This window comes from Mobula hypostoma, chromosome 9 (genome assembly GCF_963921235.1).
Source record: "Mobula hypostoma chromosome 9, sMobHyp1.1, whole genome shotgun sequence".
Taxonomy (NCBI): domain Eukaryota; kingdom Metazoa; phylum Chordata; class Chondrichthyes; order Myliobatiformes; family Myliobatidae; genus Mobula; species Mobula hypostoma.
The window spans coordinates 92,278,017-92,295,320 of NC_086105.1; the positions used below are offsets into that span (position 1 = coordinate 92,278,017).

Here is a 17,304-nt window from a genome sequence, read left to right on the forward strand (position 1 = left end):
TGAAAGTTAGTGACAATAAACCTGATTCTGATACTCTTTCTGAACAAGAAATGAAAATTATAGGTGGGTATTGGCCAGCAGGTGGCATGCCTATACAGAAAGCATGCAGGCACAATCTCTCTGCAAGCTGAGGTGGAGATAATCTGATGAAACTTGTTCAGAGAGCAGTCCAGGTCCCAGCAGTAGTAGCATGTTCTTCATTCACGATCAGCTTTATTTGTCATCACGCACACCGTGTATCGAAACTTCAAAAAACACTGTTTTGTGTTAACAACCAAATGAGCCTGAGGATATTCTGGGGGCAGTCCGCAAGTGTTGCCAGGCTTCTAACGCCAACATAGCATGACCGCAACTTACTAAACTTAATCTACACACCTTTTGAATGTTGGAGGAAACTAAAGCGCCGGGAGGAAATAGCATGGTCATGAAGAGAACGTACAAATTCCCTAGAGACAGTGACAGTACTTGGGTCTCTGGCACAGTAACAGCGTCCCATGTATCCCGCAATTGCCTACATGGCGTAGAATGGCATCCTGTCTGAGTAGAGACAATAACAATTCTTATCCGTCATTCCAATCTCTCTCGCTCTTTGCAGGCTGGTTCAGTGGAGGAGCAAGTGATGTTGGTGAAATATGGGTACGATGAGTGGCTGATTCCTGCACCAGCATAGTTGCTGGGGTGAGCATTCTGGGCCACTTGCAAGACTCACCTTGGACCACCAAACAGGTGTCCTGGAAGAGGTAAAGAGTATAGTTGTCACTTGCTCTATGTTGGTCCTCTGGGTTGGGATGTCAGATGTCCATTCAATTTTCTGGAGGACAGGTCACAGATTCCAAGTCCCAGCCAAGGGTGGAATTCAATACCCCAATGCCAGCTTCTTGGACAGTAACTACAGCTTCAAAGGCTGAGGATACAGCTGCTTAGGCTCTCTCTCTCATACACACTGTGCCATGGCTGATTCTTTGCATGCTGATGTACAGGCTGTTGGATAAGATTAACGCTCTGTGTAAGAGACTGATGGAGTCCCCTGAAGGCTAAACATTCCTATTTCTTTTCTGCTCCCCACCTGTTTCCATCTGCCTCAGTTTCTTTTAGCACCCCCAACCAGTTCCATCTGCCTGTCACCCACACATTCAACCCACTGGGTTTCCTATCCTCTGTCCCATCTGCCCCCGTCCATCCCTTAACTTATTTCCCTTCATTGCCCTTCCCTCCTGTAGATTCCATAAGGTGCAGCCATTTTCTTCCAATCCACTTATTGTCTCCTAGCCTTTGTCACCATCTCCACCCTTTCCCACCTAGCTCCTTTTGCCCATGGACTCCCTCCTCAGCTACATCCACCATTGCCCACCATCTCCTGCCTCAGCGCCTCCTCCTCACCTCTTCACGTTGGCTACTTCCTCATTACACCTCAATCCTGATGAAAGATCTCATCCCAAAATGCCCACCATCTGTTTGCCTCCTCAGATGCTGCCTAACCTTCAGCAGCTCGTTCTCTTTCTCTAAATTATATCATCATTGTCTCTGGTGTCCCCAGACCCAGAACATGCTGTGTGTACTTTCCCCTTGCCTTTCTCCTTTGACTAGCTGAACATCTGAAGCTCTCGGAGCTAAACTAATGCATGAAGTGGGTTTGCAGAGAAGCAGCTCTTTCTGACTAGGACATCTGTGTGTGTGTGGGTGTGTATCATAACTCTGAGCTGTTGATCGTGACGGGGCCGTGAGCTGCTGGAGATGATTAATGAATGCAGCAACGGTGTGTGTTCCTCTTCTGTGGAGTTTGACTGCTCAGTGTGAACTCTGACTCTGGTGGAATCGTCCTCCACAGTGGCACTGATTCAGGTGTGAGGGAGGAGGAATGTTGATAGGTGTTTGAACCTCTTGAAGGTTATTGTGGAAATGAAGAGATTTCAGAGATGGCAGATGGTGCATTCTGGAGCTGCAAACAATCTGCCGGAAGATCTCTGTGAGTCAAGCAGCACCTGTGAGAGGAAAGCAACTGTTGGTGGTTAAGGTCGAAACCTTGCATCAGAGTGGAGAGGGGAGGTGGTCAGTATAATGAGGAGAGGGGAAGTGGTGAAATATGACCCAGATGTGTTTGATGGACAAGGGGGCGAGGGGAGTGGTTGCTGAAAGGTTATGGGAGATAAAGTCAGATAACTGAGTGTGGGGAGCTGAGAGACAGAGGCAGGTGGATAGTAAAGTCAGAGAAAGAAAGAAGAAAATGGAATTGGAGGGGGGAGAGAGGATTCTGAATGAGGTGGCTGCTGCTGGAGAGTGATGAGCAGGAACATGAAGGGTAAAGAGATTGTGGACTCAGGGTTCCTGGGCTGGTTAGACAAATATACCACTCCCTTCAGTTTTCTTTGTTCTCGCAGTGGTCCCTGGCCTTGCAGAAGTTAAACCAATGGTAACAAACTCTTCTCCTCTACCCAGCTGAGGTGCTGGGCTTGAAGCCCCATCCTGTGCATCACTGTAGCTGTCTGCTGCAAGCAACCTCCATCTTCAGTAGTAAGGGGAGTATGTTTGTGGGTGTGTGTCAATGAGTGTGAGTAAAATGGCTGCCATGATCAGATAGTTATCCGTGTGAGTATCCATCACATGTTCTGGGTCAGGGTGGGCAAGTGATACTGCAGGGAGGGGAGGTATCTGTGGCTGAGTCCCCTGACCTTGTCAAATAAAGTGAGATCATTTAGTTTCTTTCACCTCTGTGACCAAGTTCCTTCTTGTACCATTGATCTATCTGATGGTGTTTTACCATTGCTGTTTCATCTTGGTGCTTGAAATTTCCAATGACCTTACAGTTACCAGTCACATCCACAAGAATGTGGAAGGTAGTATTAGCAAGCATAGGGTTAGATAAGGAGTATGGAACTGTAACTATCTGAAGAGAATGAAATGATCTGTTGCGATGCATTCTATTTTATAGCATACTTATTTGAAAACACATTAACAAACAAAAGGACAAATAAATGTGATTTAGAAAGAAATGAAATCTTTGGATTCAGATTCTGAGGTCCCCACTATTGACAATCCCCCACATTGGCTCTGCATGGCCTGCCCCATTCTTCACCAGAGATAGAGATACTGGGCAGTGACTCCTGGGGAACTGCCCTGCCCCATTCTTCACCAGAGATAGAGATACTGGGCAGTAACTCCTGGGGAACTGCCCTGACCCATTCTTCACCGGAGATTGAGATACTGGGCAGTGACTCCTGGGGAACTGCCCTGTGTCATTCTTCACCGGAGGTTGAAATACTGAGCAGTGACTCCTGGGGAACTGCCCTGCCCCATTCTTCACCAGAGATAGAGATACTGGGCAGTGACTCCTGGGAACTGCCCTGCCCCATTCTTCACCAGAGATAGAGATACTGGGCAGTGACTCCTGGGGAACTGCCCTGACCCATTCTTCACCGGAGATTGAGATACTGGGCAGTGAGTCCTGGGAACTGCCCTGACCCATTCTTCACCGGAGGTCGAGATACTGGGCAGTGACTCCTGAGGAACTGCCCTGCCCCATTCTTCACCGGAGGTCGAGATACTGGGCAGTGACTCCTGGGGAAATGCCCTGATCCATTCTTCACCGGAGGTCGAGATACTGGGCAGTGACTCCTGAGGAACTGCCCTGCCCCATTCTTCACCGGAGATCGAGATACTGGGCAGTGACTCCTGGGGAACTGCCCTGCCCCATTCTTCACCGGAGATCGAGATACTGGGCAGTGATTCTTGGGGAACTGCCCTGCCCCGTTCTTCACCGGAGATCGAGATACTGGGCAGTGACTCCTGGGGAACTGCCCTGCCCCATTCTTCACCAGAGGTCGAGATACTGGGCAGTGATTCTTGGGGAACTGCCCTGACCCATTCTTCGCCGGAGATTGAGATACTCATCAGTGACTCCCCAGCACTGGCTGCTTTCAGTGACCTGCCCCTCTTTTAGGACTTGGCATATCGTCATTAGTTACCACTAATTACAGTCGTGCACGATGCTCGTGAAAATACTCACACTGAGTGCGACAAGCAATTCAGTTCTGAAACTATGTAGACCTTTTCCACTGCTACACTTTCATTGAGAGCTGCTGACTCACGGCTCCGGTGACTGGGGTTCAGTCACTGGATTTCTTTCCAGTGGTGCTCTCAGTGTGACGCTTGTATATCCCGCATCCGTGTTCCAATTTCCTCCAACATCCTAAAAATGAGCTAATTGGTAGGTTATTTGGCCTCTGTAAGATGTAGGTGGGGAGAGTTGATGGGAATGTTGGGATGATATAATGAGTTGCTTGATCATTAGGGAAGATTCGGTGACCTGTATCCATGTTTTTATCTAATGTTTCTCTCCAATATCCATTTAATAACAAAAACTAAAAGATGTATGAATTTAAAATTGTGGACTGAATTCCACCTGTGTGCACAGGCCTTTAATATTTCACTCTGTAATTCTGTTCCACCTGAAGTCCATGTTTGATTGTGAATCTCAATGAGGGAGTGGCATGAGTGATCTGCTTGTTATCAGATCCTACACTGCGATGCCGAGAGCCAAAACCTAATGCCAGCACCAGAACTTGCACTCTGCCATTAAAGAAACTTAAAGCTAGATCAAAATGCACCACAGGGTTCACAGAAGACATCATCAAAAAGATAAATGTTCTGGAGTCCTTAAAGGGCTATAATTACTGACCTTTCGTGATAGGAGAATAGCAATGGATTTGGTTCCTTCTTTTGTTGTTTCAGATGCTTAAATGCACGGTTGATTGACGATATCTAGTAAAAATGTACACGTCCTTGTTACATCGGAGACTTCCATGCTTCACTAATTGTATTTCACGCATGGCTAGTACAACACAGGTGAACTGTGTCACAGTGATTTACAGTCCAAAGTTATCACAGCTACTATTTAAGTTCTGCTGTGCATCAAGGCATCACAAGATTGCATGCATTTACAGATGCAGAGTTAAGAATGTTTTCGGTTTGCTAAGAAGCCTGGCATCATGACAAATATTAATCTATCTCTCTCCCCTGCATCCCACCCATTTCACACATTTAGTTTGCACTGTGCCGGCAACATGAGAGGTAGCTGTGATATTTTTTTTAAAAAGTAGATGACATCAAATTGTCTGCCAATCAAACATTTTTCCCGTTTACTCATGGAAGGAAATATTGGATGAGTTGTAGAGTGTAATAAGTAGCTGATCAATAGTATCCATCTCGCACCATTGAACAGAATTAAAATTGCCTCCATAAAGTGACTCAGTGCATTAGGTGCTATTTCAATAATGATAAATTGTTCATATCAATTTATTTATTTACTTATTCCATTCTTGAGATAGTTATCTTTGCAGACCAGCAGTTCAAGAGTAGGCTCATCACTAGTTGAGGGGAACTTGATCCAGAACAAGTAAAAGTTAAGTTATACTTTAAAAATGAACTGTGATGGGCAGGGTAATATTACAAACACACCACAATCCAGAATCTATTGGGCATGGTACAGTCTTGATCATGGATACTGTTACGTAACCGGCAACAATGAGTGTCAATCGAGTCAGGTTATATAAAAACAACCAAACATTTACTAAACACGGATAATCAATAAAAAACAAATGAAAACCTTAACCGGAAGATAACCGCTATGTGGCCGTTCAACAAATCGCCACTTGCTACTGGTTCTTAAAGCGATAAATGTGAAAACAGTTCTTAAAGCGGTAAAGTCAAGTGCAGTTCTTAAAATGGTAAATTTGACAGTCCAACAGATTTATACATTCATTTAGGAGAGACTTCTCTGGAGAAGGATTTCTTCATAGACGCGACTTCCCTACTGGTTCTGTCCAAAGGATTCACAAGGAAGGAAATAAACGGCTTAAAACAACTGACCTTAATTTCTAGAGAGCAAATCCTGCATGAACTACTTTGCTCTTTTGACAAGCGTTATCTTCGATGCAGGTTGCTACTTCTTCAACGAAGACTCAATAAGGTCGATCCTTTATTAAACTGCTGAACGATACCAACTTCTCTTAATCCTTCAGGTACTGTTCTTCGATTAAGTCTTCACTCTCCAAGACTACTGAAAAGGTACATCAACAAATCTAGCAGAAACTGCCAGTCCAGCACTATTGTACCTTGCAAAAGAACGTAACACTCCATTTTAAAAATGAAACTGCACCATAAAACAAATAGGCAAAGGAACAGAGACACTGACGAACGTTCTAGCTGGAAAACTAACTGCGTCACCAGAGGTCTTCCCTTTTAAACCCGTGGTGAAGATGTCATCACGTGACCTCACATCGGCAGGAAAATTACATCAAGTGACCTCCGAAAGACCATTACATCATTTTCACAAGGAAGTCGCAAGATCTCCTTGAGATATGCAACAATACTACTCCTGTTAAACTGTTCAGTAATCTCTGTTTTGGTGCATGGTGCAACTTTAAAGCAAATTGCAGGTTTTTACATAATATATATGACTCAGATGTGGGCTATTTTGGCCTATGTGCTCTTTAAACTCTTCACAAAGTCCCGTCTCTGTTTAATTATACCTTCCCACACAATGTCTGTTCTGCAACAACTTTCGTATATGTCACATATTTCACCTACTCAGCAGAGCAAGTCCTCTCAAGGTGCTTCCAGGAATGAGATAATAGATTAAGGACAAATGGGATTTAAAAGAGGGATTTGAATGTTAACATCGTTTAACTCGGGGGACAAGGCAGCAGGCAAAGGGCTGAGTGTACGGGACTGGGGGTGGGTCAGGATGTGGACAACAGTGTTTTCTAAAGTCAAACAACATGTGGGTGCCCCTCTGTACTCATCCCATCTTCCAGCACCTGGCCCATAACCTTCCAAGCATAGGCAATGCAAGTTCTTGTCTGAACACAACTACAGCTGTGAAGATCCCTGCTGCACCTGATGACCTAGTGATCTGTGTCCCAGAGGCCAATGTCAGGCTGTTTTTAAAGAGAGGGAACCCTCGCAAGGTGGAAGGTCCAGATGGAGTACCTGGTAAGGCTCTGAAAACCTGTGCCAACCAACTAGTTGGAGTACTCGAGGGCATTTTCAACCTCTCACTGCTATGGGCGGAAGTTCCCACTTGCTTCAAAAAGGCAACAATTATACTAGTGCCTAAGAAGAATAATGTGAGCTGCCTTAATGACTATCACCCACCAGTACTCTCATCTACAGTGATTAAATGCTTTGAGTGGTTGGTCATGACTAGACTGAACTCCTGGCTCAGCAAGGACCTGGACCCATTGCAATTTGCCTATTGCCACAATATGTCAATGGCAGACGCAATCTCAATGGTTCTCCACATGGCTTTAGGCTACCTGGACAACACAAACACCTTTGTCAGGATGCTGTTCATTGACTATAGCTCAGCATTTAATACCATCATTCCTACAATTCTGATAGAGAAGTTGCAGAACCTGAGCCTCTGTACCTCCCTCTGCAATTGGATCCTCGACTTCCTAACTGGAAGACCACAATCTGTGCAGATTGGTGATAACATATCCTCCTCGCTGACGATCAACACTGGCACACCTCGGGTGTGTGCTTAGCCTATTGCTCTACTCTCTATATACACATGGCTGCGTGGCAAGACATAGCTCAAATACCATCTATATATTTGCTGATGCTACAACCATTGTTGGTAGAATCTCAGGTGGTGAGGAGAGGGCGTACAGGAGCGAGATATGTCAACTAGTGGAGTGGTGTCGCAGCAACAACCTGGCACTCAACATCAGTAAGACGAAAGAGCCGATTGTGGACTTCAGGAAGGGTAGGATGAAGGAACACATACCAATCCTCATAGAGGGATCAGAAGTGGAGAGAGTGAACAGCTTCAAGATCCTGGATGTCAAGATCTCTGAGGATCTAACCTGGTCCCAAAATACCAATGCAGTTATAAAGAAGACAAGACAGCGGCTATACTTTATTAGGAGTTTGAAGAGATTTGGCATGTCAACAAATACGCTCAAAAACTTCTATAGTTGTACTGTGGAGAGCATTCTGACAGGCTGCATCACTGTCTGGTATGGGGGGCGGGGGTTACTGCACAGGACTGAAAGAAGCTGCAGAAGGTTGTAAATCTAGTCAGCTCCATCTTGGGTATTAACCTACAAAGTACCCAGGACATCTTCAGGAAGCGGTGTCTCAGAAAGACAGCATCCATTATTAAGGACCTCCAGCACACAGGGCATGCCCTTTTCACACTGTTACCATCAGGTAGGAGGTACAGAAGCCTGAAGGTACACACTCAGTGATTCAGGAACAGCTTCTTCCCCTCTGCCATCCGATTCCTGAATGGACATTGAACCCTTGGACACTACCTCACTTTTTAATACACAGTATTTCAGTTTTTGGCACAGTTTTTAATCTATTCAATATACATAGGCAGTAATTGATTTACTCATTAATATTATTATTTTTTTTCTTCTAGATTATGTATTGCATTGAACTGCTGCTGCTAAGTTAACAAATTTCACGTCACATGCCGCTGATAATAAACCTGATTCAGATTCTGATTTAAATGCCCTCAGCAACTCTGCATCTACCATCTCTGTCAGGCTGGGAATTACAGGGAAAGGGATGAAAATCTGGCCAGATGTACATTGTCTGTTCTGGAGAGAACAAACACCCAGGAGAGAGTGTCAGCAACAATTGAACTGAGACAGATGTAGTGAAAGCAGGTATTCTGTAATTGGGGTGGAAATAAGTTCTGAAGCTGCATCTACATGAAACGTTGCCATAGAAAAGCAGCATCAATCATCAAAGATCCTCACCACCCAGGCCATGCTTTTTCCTTGCTGTTGTCATCAGGTAGAAGGTACGGGGCCCTCAGGACTTGCACCACCCGGTTACTACCCCTCAACCATCAGGCTCTTGAACAGAAGGGGATAACTACACTCACTCTTTTTTTCTGCTGTTCCCACAACCAGTGGTCTCACCTTAAAGATTCTTTATCTTGTTATTTCATGCTCTTGTTATTTATTCCTATTTATTTATATCTGCATTTGCATGGGTTCTTGTTCATTGATACTGTTTACAGTTCCTGTACTTTAAAAAATTTGCTAAGCATGCCCGCAGGAAATAGAATCTCAGGGTTGTATGTAGTGGCAGGTATGTACTCTGATAATAACTTTAATCACTGCAAAGTCTAGTTCTATTTTAGACTCTTGCTCTGTTCTTTTGCTACCACTCAGGATCCACCTCTGCACCAGCTCAATAGAAAAGCAAGTTCCCCTTTTAATCTGTCAATGGTTCTCCTGGCCTCTGACAAATGAACAATTTCTGGAATAGTACTAAATGTTCTTGCTTTCAAACCTAGAGCCAGAATTCCCCTGATGATGATTTAGTGCTTACCAAACATGAAACAGTGTTATAAAAGAATCACAACAGAGATAGAATTAAAAAAACACGATGTCAAAGAGTAGATTATTACTCATAGCCTTTATGTTACATGACGTGTTTTATCTTTACTTATCACTTGGCAATTTCCATAATTTGCTGCTGGGAGTTTATCTGGGAGAAACCCCCCCTCCCCACACCCCCTGCCCACCTCGGTCCCCTACCATAATGGGCTCAGCAGGAAACCTGCAGAAACCTTGCATGAACGGGCCTCCCATTGATTTCCAGTTAGTGCATATACTTTACTGGTTACAAAGTATGGGTGAAGATGCCAAGGTTATGAAAAATGTTCACCAATGTAACTAATCTTGCTTGCATTACCAAATAAATACTGTCTTAACTAAGCTTACTTGTTTCAATAAACAAAACTGATTTCTTACTTTCAGTCTCCAGTGAAATATGATAAACCAATTTCTGGAGGAAGATTAATTATTCCTTGCTCTACCGTAGCAGCCTCTCAGATGTAACAATTACATCAAATGGAGAAGCTTCTATAATAAAAGGACTGAAGTCAATGAGAGGAGCTCAACATTATCACTGATTTTTGTCGGGAAGAAGCGATATTGCAAAAACTGCTTTTAAGTCATTGTCTGTGCAGCCAATACAATTTGTGGGCCTGAAACACTCTGCTGACTGCAGGTCGTCATGGCAATTGACTTTTTGCACCAAGTGCACGAGCAAGTCGGAGCACTGTCCAAAGTTAAGTATATTACAATCTTTTGTTGCCCGAGGTTATTGCCAGCAGTTTATTAAAGCTACCACAATGAGCCAACAACTGAGGCTCTTCTATACGTTCAGAGTCGCTACAGCAAACATTTTGTAATGAAAAAAACGAGGCAGTACAATGCCACCCCATTTACTTCCTCCCAAAGGTTTCACACAACAAATTTTTAAAAATGTACATCCTGGCAAATAATTAGAAATTTAAGGGCGTATCGGAAGGTATCTGCTACTGAAAGGCCTTAGTGTCTTGGTGCAGGCAGAGAAATAAACACCCGAATTGTGGATATGTTGGAAGAAAGGTTGGACAGTATATTTTAATATTTTTTGCATATTCATTTTTACAGAGTGTTTGCCCTTCATATTGTGCCCATCATTGCCTCTACATTCGCATAAGTATCAAGCACTCCAGAATGTCTGTCCCATCATCAGCGTAATCACAAACAATACTTTTCAACCTGCTTAATAATTAGAGTATGGCCAAAAGTTGTAGGTTTTATGGAGAGGCTTTAGGAAGCAGAGGTGGCCTACTGATTTGAGGAAGAAAACACAGAACTTAAACAGACAAAGGAAGTCAGCTTGTAGTGGAAAAATAAAAGTTAGTGATGCAGAAGGAGGAAGAGTTGTAAGAGTGTGAAGATCTCGGGAGATGTGTGGGCTGGAGGAGGTTATAGAAGTGAGGAAGGATAGGCCCAAGTGATTTGCAGTTTGAGGTTGAAAAACAAGATGAGAACTTTTAACTGTATTTTCAGAACTAAGATAATTTGGCTCAGTGATCAAAAGGGTCAAGTCTGACAAGTAAATTACACACAGTCAGTAATCCTAATTAGCAATATCTCATCCTCACATTCAAGTCCAGGCATGGACCCTTCCCTCCCTAACACTAATACTCTGAGAAGTCTGCTTCTTCAAACTCTGCTCTCTTCTCATCTGCTGCTTCCTTCACCCAACCAAAGAGCGTTAATCTCTGGACTTTCTTCCCTACAACTCCCCACATCAATCCTTAACGTGAGTCTACTTCATCCCTTTGATTCTGTAACAATTTTTCTCTGATCAAGTTTCTGTGAAATTCTTTGGGATGATTTCACTGCATTAGAAATGCTGTTTAAATATAATATTAACAATATACATCTTGACTATAACTAATCTGTCCAAAATCAATCATTGCCATCTATATCCAAATTGACAACTGATCTGGAGCTTTAACATGTCAGTCGGTAATATCCAGTGGTGTGTAATAGTCTAAAATCTGCAAAGGGTTAAGTTGTTTAGACAGAAAGTGGTGGAAGCAGATAAAATCACTTACATTTAAGAGGCACTTGAATGGGCAAGGCATAGAGGCATATGGAAGCTAATATGGGCAAAAGGAATCTATTCATGTGGCAAAGTAGTTCAGGTGGATATGAAGGGCTGCAGAGCCTATTTCTGTGCTGAATGACGAAGACACTAATTCTGACACACACCATCTCATTCTTCTTGTGACATCTGTGAAACACACTCAGCCACAGCCGATACGTGGAAGGCAACACTTGTATTCATGTCATGGAGGAATGCTTAGAAATCTAACAAGCTACACTGAGTGGCCACTTTATTGAGTACACCTTGTTAATGCAAATGTCTAGTCAGCCAATCATGTGGCAGCAACTCAATGCATAAAAGTATGCAGACATGGTCAAATGGTTCAGTTGCTGTTCAGGTCAAGCATCAGAGAGGGGAAGAAATGTGACAGAAGTGTGAAGATTTTTGGTGCCGGACGGAGTGGTTTGAGCATTTCAGAAACTGCTGATCACCTGGGATTTTCATGCAGAGATGTCTCTAGAGTTTACAGAGAGTGGTGCAAGAAACAATAAATGTCCAGTGAGCGACAGTTCTATGGGTGAAAACACATCATTAATGAAAGAGATCAGACGCGAATGGCTGGACTGGCTCAAGTTGTCAGGAAGGTGACAGTAACAACAGTGGTGTGCAGAAGAGCATCTCTGAATGCACAACACATCAAACATTGAAGTGAATGGGCTACAGCAGGGGAAGACCACAAACATGCACTCAATGGCCACTTTATTAGGTACAGGAGCTGTCACAAAGTGCAATACTCTATTTACAGTTACTTCGCAATACCACAATCTGGATAAACTCAAGTCAATATGACTGTTGTTAATTCTCCTTTTGCATCTCATTAGATCATTCAATGATAGCACATTTATTGCAAAAACAATGCCAAATGAGTAATAAAACACTTTTGGACCTGAATGCTGACTTAACAGTGTGGTTAAACATTCTGAAATTTAGATAAAGGATGTAGATGACGGGATTGTACTGCTGTTTGTATACCTGGCTCTGTAATTCAATAGATTACAATGGAACCAGATTAGAGCTGATGTTTAGAGTATGTGGATATTCTAGAACTGAATAGTGCTGATTTTAACAAATGTATTTATATAAGGTGAAGTATAGTGTCTGATAAACCAAAGGAATGTTGATACTGTGCTCCCAATTTGATTTGCAAAGGGATTTTAAACCTGTCCCCAATAGCAGCACATGTGATTGATGCCAAAGTATTATTAACTGCTGTTGGTGTGATTTTCTCTCATAGGGTCCTGAATCAGAATGCAAATCCTGACTAGAGTGACATTATTGTACCAGTACAATGCTCTGGACTTGCTAATAAAACACCTATGATATTGTAGCCTTCAAAGATCCTACCAGTTATGGTAAAAGATGGCGCCATTTTGGCCTTTCATGCAATAACAAAGGAATTTCCTTGTAGACTTTTCACCAAATATGATTGTATCTAATATTCATGAGCTTTGTTCAGATACGTCTCTATATAGGCCATCCTCATGGAAAAAAAGTCCCACTTTCACAGATGTCCAAGAAATTCCGAAAATTAATATTGATTAAATTTGGTAAAAATGCAACAGAAAATTCCTTTTTAAGTTCCTCAATAGACTGAGATGATACTGGCCTCTTAATAGCCAAGATGGTGCCACAGTGAGTCATCTCTTGGTATGATGGCTTCAACAGATCTACTTGCTCTTTCATGTTGCTTTGATGTATGGAAGAATCTTTCTGGATGGCACACAGACAAAACTTTACACTGTTTCTCTGGACATGTGACCATAATAACTCAAGTACCAATTTTTTTCAGAAGTCAGTAAATACATAAAGATCAAAGTACATTTATTATCAAAGTATATGTACATTATACAACCTTACAGGCAGCCACAAAACAAAAAACCTCAAAAGAATGCTTAAAAACAAGACCATCAAACACCCACTGTGCAGAGAGATTTAAAAAAACGAATTATGTAAACAATAAAAGTAAGTAAATAGCTTCAGAATGGAAGTTTTATGAAAGGCACGAAGCCAGGCATCACTGGAGCCGGAGCAGGCCACAGCCCCATTTCAGTGTGGAGCTGAGCAGAACTGGCTTTCGCCTCGTCTCTGGCCCTGACACCCTGACCTTTTCAATAAACATCAGTCATTCTTTGCCCTCGGATGGTATGGGACCTGAACACTGCCGCCAGAATTTGGCCCATTTCTGACCTTGCCAATTTGGCCCTGTGCTTAAATCAATCAGATATCGAGACTTCCCTCACCTCGGGGACGCTACGACTCTGCACCGATCCCGCCTCCTCCTTCGCTTGCCTCGACCTCTGGTGCCTGCACCCCTCCCCTCGCCTCGCTTTCATCGACCATGCCTCACCTGCTGCTCTGCCTGCCCCACCGCTCGCCTCTCCGTTGTTAACAGCGATTATTATTAATAAAGTTTTATTCATAAAGTGTTTGGTAGTTTTCTTTGTTTTGTTTTTGCCACTGCTAATGAGTCACTGAGCATCACCAGCACCATCCTAAACCAGAAAAAAAATATAGTAATCACACTTCCACAGTACTGCAAAAAATAGCATCAAAAGCACATAAAACTGATAAGAACGAACAATTATTAAAAGTAGAGAGAGAAGAAATTTGTTCTACTTTTAATAGTAATGAATGATGTATGTCAGACCATTAAATTTAATATTATGAAATCTTGACCACGTGTCAGACGTTCATAAGCCAGGGATGATTTAGAACACAAGATCATACAGCACAGTACAGGCCCTTCAATGCTCAATGTTGTGGCGACCTTTTAACCTACTCTAAGATTAATCTAACCCTCTCTCCCACATAGCCCTCCATTTTTCTATCATCCATGTGCCTATTTAAGAGTCCCTGTGTCCCTATGGTCTGAGCTTCACCCACCACTGCTGGCTGAGCATCCCACCCATCCAGCACTCTCTGTGTAAAACACTCAGCTCTGACATTCCCCCTTCCTTTGGGGAGGTCCACGCCTGTTCACCCTGGTCTCTCTGGAGGGATATTTCCTGTTGCACTCCTGATACAACCAGATTATAAAATATGCAGTGTATTGATTTCCCTGCCATTGCACATGAAGCACTTGCTATCCAGCACATCTGTCAATTGGATCCAATGCTAATTAACAGCAACGTTCTGCTCTGTAAAGCTGATCTCAAAAGAACATTGCAGCGGAAGGTTCTTTCATTGCTTTGATCAATATTCTGCAGATGCTGCGGCGAAAGTACCCGAGTCTATAAATAGTACAGGTCCTCCTGGGGTTACAAAAGTCAGAGTTCATGTACATGCAAATGACTGTTTTGAAGACTGGCAGGATGCATTTTCTGGCTGTAGGCATTTTAAGCTGGCTGGAAATGGAATTTCTGTGTGCCCCCTCTCTCCCCATCGACCACAACAACCCCTCTTTGAACCACAACAGACAGGGGCTTGGTGGAGCCAGACAGAGCTGGGAGCACTGAGCAACTCACTCGCTCACTCATTGTGTTGATGAGAACAGTTGGTAGCCGTTCGTTTCCCACCTGCTCATTTTCTCGTTGGAGCTCTTTCTGTGGTCCCTTACCACGTGCTGCTTCTTATTTCTGATTTACAGAAAGTTCAGGTTATGAACATTCCTCAGGAACAGAGCTGGAGACTGCCTGTAACTTCCCTGTCCTGACTAATGAACTTGATCACTACCACTCATCCCACAATCTCTTTGACCCACTACCGTCAGGAAGGAGGTACAGGAGCATCAGGACTAGGACTGCCAGACTGGTAACAGCTTCCTCCCTCAGGCTGTGAGACTGATGAATACCCTGCCACCGAGGTTTTGTGACTAGGACAGAGAGCTGTTTATTGTTTACTGTTTATCTGTGCTACACTTTTACTACACTTATTTTGAATTATATTTTATTAAGTCATTTATAGTTTAAGATTTTGGTTTATGTGCTGTGTGTGATATATGTTGTGTGGGTGTACCATTGTCCGGAGGAACATTATTTCGTTTGGTTGTATCTATGTATAATCAGGTGACAATAAACTTGAACTTGACACAATGGGGTGCTTTACATTAGTGGCATCCGGTAATCCTCGGAAACAAAGATTAGTATATATGGATGCTTGGTGATCTGTACAGATTCATAAAGCACAAGAAAATAAGAGAAGTAGGCCACTCAGCCCTTCAAGTCTACCCACCATTCAATACCATCATTGCTGATCAATAACACGAGGAAATTTGCAGATGCTGGAATTTCAAGCAACACACGTAAAAGTTGCTGGTGAACGCAGCAGGCAGCATCTATAGGAAGAGGTACAGTTGACGTTTCGGGCCGAGACCCTTCATCAGGACTAACTGAAAGAAGAGCTAGTAAGAGATTTGAAAGTGGGAGGGGGAGAGGGAGATCCAAAATGATAGGAGAAGACAGGAGGGGGAGGGATGGAGCCAAGAGCTGGGAAGTTGATTGGCAAAAGGGATATGAGAGGATCATGGGATGGGAGGCCTAGGGAGAAAGAAAGGGGGAGGGGGAAGCCCAGAGGATGGGCAATAATGGATGGGGTATGAGGGGGAGGTGGGGCATTAACGGAAGTTCGAGAAGTCAATGTTCATGCCATCAGGTTGGAGGCTACCCAGACAGAATATAAGGTGTTGTTCCTCCAACCTGATTGTGGCTTCATCTTTACAGTAGAGGAGGCAGTGGATAGACATGTCAGAATGGGAATGGGACGTGGAATTAAAATGTGTGGCCACTGGGAGATCCTGCTTTCACTGGCGGACAGAGCGTAGGCTTCCCATGATCCTCTCATATCCCTTTTGCCAATCTACTGTCCAGCTCTTGGCTCCATCCCTCCCCCTCCTGTCTTCTCCTATCATTTTGGATCTCCCCCTCCCCCTCCCACTTTCAAATCTCTTAGTAGCTCGTCTTTGAGTTCGTCCTGACGAAGGGTCAACTGTACCTCTTCCTATAGATGCTGCCTGGCCTGCTGCGTTCATCAGCAACTTTTATGTGTATTGTTGATCAATGCCTGCTTCAACCCCTCTTCTGAGCCACTTCTCCATAAAATGTCACCCATTACCCTTAAATCCTCAAATCTTTCCAAAGAAGTTATCTTTCTTTATGTTAGATATATTTCATGATCTGACCTCCACCATCTTCAGGGGCAGAGATATCCAGACATTCACTGCCCTCTGAGAGAAGTTGTCTAAGTGGCTCAGTTTTATATGACTCACTGCAGTAATGGTACTGTCTCCATGCCATTTGCCTGTGACGTTGTGAGGAGAAGGCAAGAGAGAGAGAAAGGTTTGGTGGAACTATCTCCGTGTGGAGCCTGGTACAGGAAAATATTCCCTGTGTGTTTGGTCAAGGATAGTCTGGTGCCCTTCCAATGCCAGCAGTTATTGGGTAGAAATATGGATACAGACCACCTCCAGATTAAGAACACCTGAATATACAGTACAAGTTAAAATGGACTTTGATTTCTTTTTTGTTTTGTTTGTGTTCTTTCTGGTAAAAATGATGTGACTGCTGCTTATATGATGCTATACATCTGTGACGCCACTGCAGCTAAGATTCTCATTGCACCTGTACTTGTGCGTATGAAAATAAGCTCGACTTTGAGCTCTCATAATATCATTAAATTCAAAAGTCCAATGTATGTACATGTATTGATATTCATTACAACAAAATTCGGAACTTGTTTCCTTTCTCTCTACTTTTAGTAATTATTCTTTCTTATTCTTTTCAAGTACTTCTGATGCCATTCATTACTGTTCAGTGGAGGTGTAGTTAGCATATTGAGTGGTTGTGTGTCTGTTCCAATCCATGGACAAAATCGTCTATAAAAATAGTGCATGTTTTT

At 43.2% G+C, this 17,304-nt stretch overlaps 1 protein-coding gene across 1 annotated transcript in view; it reads left to right on the forward strand.

Moving 5' to 3' along the window:
• The first annotated feature begins 617 nt into the window (after positions 1–617).
• Positions 618–17,304, forward strand: part of LOC134351859 (dual specificity mitogen-activated protein kinase kinase 6-like) — a 205,271-nt gene continuing 188,584 nt past the window's right edge. Inside the window, exon 1 of the mRNA XM_063058686.1 lies at positions 618–740. The gene's annotated coding sequence lies outside the window, so the exon portion shown is untranslated. The remainder of the gene's footprint in view (positions 741–17,304) is intronic.